This window comes from Microtus oregoni, unplaced genomic scaffold, assembly GCF_018167655.1.
Source record: "Microtus oregoni isolate MIOR12 unplaced genomic scaffold, Mior012 000003F_ref0000135, whole genome shotgun sequence".
Classification (NCBI taxonomy): domain Eukaryota; kingdom Metazoa; phylum Chordata; class Mammalia; order Rodentia; family Cricetidae; genus Microtus; species Microtus oregoni.
Genome location: NW_024543062.1, coordinates 66807830 through 66815254, shown reverse-complemented (window position 1 = coordinate 66815254; position 7425 = coordinate 66807830).

The window sequence follows — 7425 nt, the reverse complement described above, 5'->3', positions numbered from 1 at the left end:
GAGTTGCGGGGGGGGGGGGGGGGGGGATACATGCGAATGGTAGAGTACCTGCCTAGCTGGTGCAGAGCAGCTCTGGGCTCCAATCCTAGCACACACACACACACACACACACCAGCACGGCTACTCCCACACAAGAGAAAGGGCAGTCAAGACCTGAGTGCATCCTCTCTTCTCTTCTCTTCTCTTCTCTCTTTCACCGGGACTCTTCGTCACCTCATGCTGTGAGTTTCAAGTTATAAACTACTTCTAGTGGGTCCCAGCCGGCGCTCTCAAAAATTAAAACAGGATATATCTTATCAGAGGTCAATAACAAAAATCACAGTTCTGTAATGGCGCAGTAAGTTTACTGTGTGCATTCCAGGTGACGTCAGTCTAGTTTTTACTACGCCAGTCATGGGAAAAGCATTTGGAAGCTTCCACAAAACCAATAAGAAACTACTCTCTCCCTCATCCAATCAGAAATTAAATTTCTAAGCAATAGGCCGGGTAGTACAGACCTGAAATCTAGGTATCTAGAATGATTATGAATTTGATGCCAGTATGGACTTCACAACAAATTCTAGGCCAACCTGGATGACATAATGAGGTCATCTCAGAAAGAAAAAAAAAAAAGCCTGAGTGGTGGTGGTCTCAATAAACAAAACAAAACAAAAGAAGGTGGGGCTGTGGTGTCCTCCTTGAATCCTTGAATTGGTCTACAGAATAAGTTCCAGGGCCAGGCAGCCAGGTCTACACGGAGAAACCCTTTCAAAATAAAACAAAATAAAAATGACAAAAAAAAAAAGAAAAGAAAAGAAAGAAAAAGAAAATATTAAATTCCCTAATCGAGTATCTAAAGAAAAACTTAGAGCAGATGTATTCTTCAATAGTGACCTAAGCCAGCTATAAATCTCCAGACATCTGTCTTGAGTTGCCCAGACCCGCGGGGGTGTTGACAGTGTGCCACAGTAAACACTGCCCCACCCGCTATGCCATAGCTAAGCTGCCAGCTTCCACCACAGACCTCACGCCTCTGCGCGTCCTTTCTTTGGGCCATACTCCTCTTCTCCTCCGAAAGCTTCCTCTGCTGCCGGTACTCACATCCTACAAGCACAGCCTCCGGCATTCCCTCGACCTCCCTCCTCTCCTCACCGCCCTGTGGAAGGAGTGCCTTCCATGAGCCAGTTGGTACGAACAAGAGGCCTTGCTTCCAAGTAGCCCTGGGCTTGCCTTCCTGGGGGCCAGGCAAGTAGGACGGAATCGGAACGGAACCATCGGGGAGTGGTTGTGTGGGTCTCGCAGCAGGCATGACTATTATCCTGAAGAAGACTGGCAGCTGCCAGAGCAGGCTGCGGTTTGAAACCAGGGAGTCAGGAGTGATTCCAAGGGGAATGGGTTGCAGTGTCACAAAAAATAAGGGGAGTTGGGAAGTTCAGACAGTCAGTGAGGAAATGGTGGTTTCCCCTGTGCCCGGGGGGGGGGGGGGGGGGGGGGGGGGGGGGGGCAACTGCAAACATAAGTGGAAGAGCTAGGAAGACTAAGGCTGCAGGTCAGCCGGCCCAGTGCTGAGTGCTGAGATTAAAAACACATGCCACCACCACCCGGCTTAGGCAAGTCTTGACCTCATAAAGATTCACCGACCTTTGCCTCCAGAGTGCTGGGATTAAAGGTTGATGACACCATGCCCACTTCATGCCTTTCTTTGTAACAGATTTTACTTAAACCCCTTGAGAGGAAGAAATATGTCTGATTCTTTTTTCAGGTTTTTTTTTTGTACAATTTCATTACATTTGTTTTATATGTATATGTGTGTGTATATGTATATGTAATTCTTTTCTCCTGGCATGAGTATTATATATACAGATAATGTAATTTGATCAGATTGTCCCCCACTCATCTGACTCTTGACTCCTGACAGCTAACAGTACCTTGGCATTCAATAAACATTGTTATGGAGTGATGTCATATTTGAAAACGGAGATATTGAAATTAGAGTTATTTTTTGGGAAAAGTTAAATCATGACGTCAGCTCTTTCACTGTCTTACACAGCCATGGCATACGGGAATACTGGCCTATTAAAAAGGCGGTAAAAAATGTGACCTTTCTTGTCATCTCTGTGATTATGATTGTTAATTCTACAACTGTTGTTGGCCTGATGTTGGGGTGTTTTCAACAACATAGAGCATCTAAAGCATGGGATATGAGGTGGTACATAACTATGATTCCAGCACTGAGAGGCAGGAGCTGTAGTCCGAGGCTAGCCTGGGCTAGATTATGAGACCCTGCCTTACAACAAGCAAACATGGCTTCTTCTTATGCTCATTCATTCGCTGCCAATTTTCCATTAAAGAAGGAATACTGACACTCACGTCTATTTTTCTGGTACCAGATACTGAATTTAGGGCCTTGTACATATTGGGCAAGTACTGGGTCACTGGGCTCCACCCCCAGACCTCTTTTTATTTTTTATATTAAAACAGGGTCTCATTAAGTTGCCTTGGCTAGCCTTGAACTTGTGATCTTCCTGCCTCAGCCTCCTTAGTGGCTGAGATTACAGGCCTGGGACATCGGATAGGGCCGAGCTACCCTTTGAGAAACTTATGTCCTAGCTGAATAGTGGTGGCACACACCTTTAATCCCAGCACTCAGGAGGCAAAGGTAGGTGGACCTATGTGAGTTCGAGGCCAGCTTGGTCTACAGAGCGAGTTCCAGAACTGACTCCGTAGCTACTGGGAAGTCCTATCTCTAAAAACCAAAATAAATAAATAAATAAACAAACAAATAAATAAATAGGAAAAGAAACTTATGTCCTTAAATCTGCTGGAAAACACTAAATAATGTCAACATGTTATAAAAAAAAATGTGAGATCTTGGGCTGGAGAGATGGTGCAGCGGTTCAATTCCCAGCAACCACATGACAACTCATAACTATGTGTAATTCCAGTTCCAAGGGATCTGACACCCTCACAGAAACAAACATGCAGGAAAAACACCATTGCACATAAAAATAAATAAATCTTTGCTGGATGGGGTGACACATGCCTTTAATCCCAGCACTCAGGAGGCAAGAGGCAGGTGGATCTCTGAGCTCCAAGCCAGCCTGGTCTACAGAGAGAGCTCCAGGCCAGCCTGGTCTACAGAGTGAGCTCCAGGCCAGCCTGGTCTACAGAGTGAGCTCCAGGCCAGCCTGTCCTTAAAGAACAACAACAAAGTGGGATTTCCACAACAGAGCAAATGTAGCACATAAAACCATATTACTCTTATACAGGTATCCTATACAAATTTGCTAACAGTATCAACTCCTTAAAATAAAAAAGCATGAATTATGTCTTAATAACAATAACAAAATACAGGCTTTCAAGTAGAAGTGCTTGAAATTCCTGTACAGGATACAAAGGTCAAATCCCACTAGTCATGATCAAATGTGCCTATAATCTCAGCATTCAAAGAAGCAAAATGCTGACCAGAAGTTTGGGCCAGCCTGAGCTACATAGTGAAGTGGTGTCCAGGCCTGCTAAGAATTATATACTGAAAATCTGTCTCATAACAAAAGGGTTGGGGGTGACAGCTCAGTGGGCAAAGGGCTTGTCACCAGCCTAGGACTAATATGGTCAAAGGAGAGAACCAAATTTCTCCAGTATTCTTCTAACCGCCCCCTCCCACACAGCACCATGACATACATGTATGCATATGACACACATGCACAAAATAAGTAAATAAATATAGATTTGGCTTTATTTTAAAGAAGTTGAATCCTAAATATAAATAAGCAACAAACTTTATTTCCTTTTGCGGGGGAGGGAGGTTGAACAGTTTGACTTAACAGGAGTATAGAAATCAATAATTAGATCACACAGTAGACATTCATGTTGCTCTCTTAGTAAGAAAACTTAACATGCCAGTTGGTGGTGGTTACCTTTAATCCCAGCACTTGGGAGGCAGAGACAGACAGATCCTTTGTGAGTTCGAGACCAGCCTGGTCTACAAAGAGAGTTTCAGAACAGTCAGAGCGGTTAAACAGAGAAATCCTGTCCCAAAAAGCAAAAAAAAAAAAAAGAGAGAGAGAGAGAACTTTTGAAATATTGTCAAATTCTGTGTCTCTCTCTGTATGCATGGGGGGGGGGGGGAGAGAGAAAGAGAGAGAGAGAGAGAGAAATATAGAAAGGGTCTCAGGTAGCCCAGACTGGCCTCAGACTGCCTTGGCAGCTGAGCATGGCCTCGATGCTCTTTTTCCCACTCCTGTGTGCTGTAGTTTCAGGTGTGTAGGGACCAGACCCAGGGCTTCAGGCATGCTAGTCAAGCATTCTGCCAAGTGAGCTACGTCTCTAGGCCCTCTCTTTGATATTTTTTCAGTCCATTCTATATGCTGACAATGGAGCCCAGAGCTGCTCAGTGCTAGGCAAGTATTCTACCACTAATCTAAGCTCCAGCCCTAGTACACTTTCTAATTTTTTTTTCTAATTTTTCTTTCATTCTGAAGACACATAAAACCACTTTTATTTTTCAAGACAGAAGAGTATCACTATGCAGTTCTTTCTGTCTTGAACTTCCTGTGTAGATCAGGCTAGTTTTCCAGCTTGCAAACGGCAAGCATTAGCACTGTAGAGTATCCACACTGAGAACTGCACATGGTTCAACACAGCAGCATCAGAACAACCACCCGAGAACTGCACATGGCCGGACATGGCCTGACACAGCGGTATCAGAACAAAAGAATCACCAGCGGGACAGAGCTGGATCCTATAAAAAGGAGTAATTAAAAATAGAAGCTTCGCTCCCATGCATCCAGTCAGCCGAGTTCTGCTGGCCAAGGACTTTAATGTAATGTGGGCAGTTAGCATTCCCTGGGCTCTAAGCCTAACCTGTCACATTGTCCTCTGCTCGTCTGGTCACAACAGTCCAGAAAACCAAGCAGGCAAGTATGTTTATATCCATTTTTTTTTTTTTTTTTTTTTTGGTTTTTCGAGACAGGGTTTCTCTGTGGCTTTGGAGCCTGTCCTGGAACTAGCTCTGTAGACCAGGCTGGTCTCGAACTCACAGAGATCCGCCTGCCTCTGCCTCCCGAGTGCTGGGATTAAAGGCGTGCGCCACCACCGCCCGGCTATCCATTTTTTATTTATGCAGGTGGTAGTAAAAAACACAGGCAAGGGCCGGCAACATGGCTCAGAGGGTAAAGGGCCTTGCTGCAAAGCCCAGAGACCTGCATTCCATTCCCAGAACCCACAAAAGGGAGGGAAAGAACCAACTCCACAAGGATTAAAGCCGTGCGCTGCCACCACTCGGCTTACTCAAAGTTTCTTCACACTGTGTTCATCCTGTAATGGGATTCCTGTTATCCTGCCTTTAGGTCTGTTGAGGAATAAACGAGGTAACGGCAGCAGAATGGATGTCCCCATCAAGCCGCCCACTCTTCAGGCCGCGCGGCCATTGAGACATGCTCTGTCAGGGCGGTTCTTTAAGTTTATGCAGATCCAAAATTAGACTTCTAAGCAACGGCTCGAGTTTGGGCCAGATACAAGCCATTTCTAACATACTGCACCCTATCCTTCCCCCTTCAGCCTGTCGCAGACGCTCCTGCTGGCATGCAGCCATGACTGGGGCTCAACCCCTTTGTCATTGCTGCATGCTATAGTTGTCCCTCAGACAATGCCTACAAAATAAGACTTGTCTTTAAGGGAAATGATTTTTTTTTTTTGAAGGAAGAACCCTGGAATGAGAAACAGTAAGCAACTGTACTTTGTCTCGTTTTCAAAAAGCTAAATATGAAACAAATATAAGTAAGGTTTGGGACTGGGGAGATGGTTTAGTGGTTAAGAACACTTGCTTCAATCCCAGCACCCACCTGGGGTGGCTCTCATCTGCTTGTAACCTCAGTTCCAGGGGATCTGATGCCTCAGGTCTCCATGGGCACTCAAACGCATATACTATACACACACACACACGCACACACGCACACATACACATAAAATTATATATATATATAATTTAAGAAGTAATCCAAACAAATCTTTAAGTGAGGTTTATCTCCAAATAGATTTTTAAATATTTATTTATCCAAACAGATAAGACACTAGGGAACTGCCTTTGATCCCAGCACTCAGGAGGCAGAGGCAGGATCAGGTGGATCTCTGAGTTGGAGGTCAACCTGGTCTAGGCCAGCCAGAGCTACATAGTGAGACCCTGTCTCCAAAACAAAACAAAACAACAAACAAACAGAAATCCTAAGTTCTGGGGCTGGAGATATGGCTCAGTGGTTAAGAGCAGTGACTGCTCTTCCAGAGGACCTGGGTTCAATTCCCAGCACCCACATGGCAGCTCACAACTGTCTGACGATCCAGTTACAGGGGATCTGACACCTTCACACCAATGCACATAAAATAAAGTTAAATAAAGCATGAAAATATTTAAAAAAAAAAGAAATCCTAAGTTCTTCTAACTAACCAATACATTCGTTCAATTAACCAACAGTCAGAAATGAAAGCAATGGCAACCAAATGAGCTTCCAATCTTGGTTATTGAAGCTGGGTAGAGAGACCCAAGCAGTGCTCTGTTGTTTTATTCCTCTGCGTGTGTGCGCTGTATGTGTGGTAAAAGAATATGTGAACCTACCTGTGCATGTGTGTATGGAAGCCTGTTTCTTCTTGTGTGTGCACAAGTATGTGCTATGTGCATGTGTGTGCAGTGTGTGGAGGCTCGAGGTCAGTGCCAGGCATCTTCCTCCTTCACACTCTCTCTGGACCTGGAGCTTGTCACTTCTGCCAGAGTCTGGGACCTACCGCCTTTCACCCCTTTGGTGCTGGGCTTCCTGGCTTGTACTACCCTCCCCAGCTTTGCTACTGGCATCTAAACTCAGGCCCCAATGCTTGAGCTTTGCCCACTGAGCCATCTCCCTGCCCAGCCTGCAAGGAGGTTTTTTTTTTTTTCTAAGTTTCACAGTAAAAATTGTCCCAATCCAATTACTCTTGTCCCTCCCTACTTTTGAGACAGCATGGCCTGGAACTCGTGTTTAATGCACACTGGAATGTCAGGTGTGCACCACACCTAACCCTCCCCTCACACTTCACTGCTGGAGCTCAGACCCCAGAGCTCATACTTACCAGCAAGTGCTACATGTTACATACCTCTGGGGTACATGCCCAGCCCTTCCAAAGCTCTGCTCCTAACTGCTGCCCAGTTTATGGTGGCAATCTACTCAAGCAGTCTCCTTACTCCAGCACATTTCTGTCCTCTCAATAGAAGCTATTAGCATGTAATCAGCTCCCAGTTGTAGCAACTAAGTATCAACCAGTACTGCCCAGTGTCGTCCGGTAAACAAAACAGCCACCAAACCAACCACTAGCCTCAAGCTCTCTCTATGGTTTCTTTACCACAAAGGACCCTGGTTAAAGCGAGCAGGCACCCCCTAGAATAAACACCCCTCTGACGGTACTCAAGGGCTAACACTT